This window comes from Sinocyclocheilus rhinocerous, unplaced genomic scaffold (assembly GCF_001515625.1).
Source record: "Sinocyclocheilus rhinocerous isolate Xijiao unplaced genomic scaffold, SAMN03320098_v1.1 scaffold21066, whole genome shotgun sequence".
Classification (NCBI taxonomy): Eukaryota; Metazoa; Chordata; class Actinopteri; order Cypriniformes; family Cyprinidae; genus Sinocyclocheilus; species Sinocyclocheilus rhinocerous.
This window is the reverse complement of record NW_015635350.1, coordinates 1-1,785: the sequence shown is the minus strand read 5'-3', so window position 1 is coordinate 1,785 and position 1,785 is coordinate 1. Positions and strand designations below refer to the sequence as shown.

At 34.3% G+C, this 1,785-nt stretch overlaps 1 long non-coding RNA gene across 1 annotated transcript; it reads left to right on the top strand.

Annotated features, from left to right (window-relative positions):
• Window positions 1-1,275: 1,275 nt before the first annotated feature.
• LOC107746882 (uncharacterized) lies at window positions 1,276-1,700 on the top strand. Its single transcript, XR_001640739.1, has 3 exons — window positions 1,276-1,308; window positions 1,406-1,518; window positions 1,612-1,700. It is a non-coding gene; the product is annotated as an uncharacterized LOC107746882 (long non-coding RNA).
• Window positions 1,701-1,785: the final 85 nt, after the last annotated feature.

Below are 1,785 nucleotides of genomic sequence, written 5' to 3'. Positions count from 1 at the left end.
ATGTGTTGCATCATCCTTGAATTCCTATTGGTGGATTGGCGGAGACGAACCTCGCGACAGTGACGGTTAATTTTTCAAACTGAGGAGTCCACCGTTCATACCCTCAGGTAAGTTTTTACATTTTTGAAATCATATTTCGGAAATATTTAGTATCATCAGTTAATCTATTTGTTAATCATATTTCTGAAATATTTAGTATCATCAGTTAATACTTCTATTTGTTAGAGTAGCCCTTGTGCTAAATAGGGATACTAAAAGCAAAATAGTTAAAAGTAGCACTGAAGGGCTTCGTCAGCCGTCAGTTCAGAAAGCCCTGTTAAATTGATTTTGCTCCGGTTTTTAAATTAATTAAGTTACAGTCTCCCTTTATTTTTCTTGTCAGTGTTAATAAAATTGTCAATAACAATAAGACAGCTGTGTTATAAGAAGACGAGCTTCGCGACATAAGTGTGAATTTTAATTTCAATTAAGCACGCGCTCGCTGTTTGTTAACGGTAATTTTAACGATAGCGAACCTGCTGGAAGGCGAAAGGGTATGATAATGTAAATGTTTGTCGCAGTTTCACACATATTCAGTTTGCGGTGAGTATTTTCCCCAGTTAACAGGTGTAGAAGTTCTTAACTTTGGCCCGCTAGGTCCACTTTCGTGCAGTTTTTAGCTCCAACCCTGATCAAACTGTTACTTTTGCCACTGGCTTCAAAATATAAACCTCATTGATGCAAAATAAAGTTTCAGAGGTAACGTTAACGTTACACATGAAAATGTATAAATGTTCATTTTGTGATGTTGTGAAGTTTCAACTCACGAAGTATCTAATCTCACCTGCAAGTGCAACATTAACATTAACACCAAGCAGATTTAAGCGTTACCTGTAACACTGAGAGATATTTTATATCACAGAATGCAGTCTTCTAGGTAAATATATTATACTTCTGTGGTATGTCTCTCTCTTATTTATCAATTATTTCTTCTTTGGAATATGAACTTTTTATTATTATTATTTCTTACAGAGCAGCAAATTGATGGGGACTCTGCTGGGTCTCACAGAAAGGATGGTGGAAAGACTTTTCCTGTAATGAAACATCTGGTGACATTTATAAAGGAGCTTAATTTTAAAAAGTGGTTATGAAAAATCTTGTGACATTTATAAAAGAGCTTAATTTTAAAAAGTGTTGTTAAATATTGAACATTGTTGTTAAATATAAAACAAATTTATGCCAACTAAGCTTAAAATCCTTATCTTAATTTATATTTTATTTGTGTTCAAACAGCCTGGAAACTGTGGAGCCTCAGATATCTTGTACTCAGTATGTATCATGGTTTTGAAGTCCAAACTGACTGTACTGTGGCAAGTAAAATGAATATCCTGTATAAAAGACTTCAACATTGTATTCATGTTTACAGACAAGAACCCTGTGACTCATTTGTTGCCCATCCTTGGCCAGCAGTATACAACCTGCCTGTCTTTCCCCCTGAATTGCAAAATTGTTGTTTGACAGCATCACCAAGCACACCTGGTACAGTATTGTATTTCATTGTATTTTATAATAGTTAAATGTCAAACTTGTTGGTTGTTGGGTACTGAAATAATTATATTTTATATTTTTTAGGTACCCAAATCATAAAATGTATGGAGATGTTCTGGGTTGTTTGATCACCCGCTTTCCATTTTTGAAGGATGACAGCTCCTCTGGTTATGTATGCACATATTGCTGCTCTTTTAATACTGTGAAAATATGGAGGTAATTGCTCATTAAAAAATCTCACACAGAAAGAAATCTATT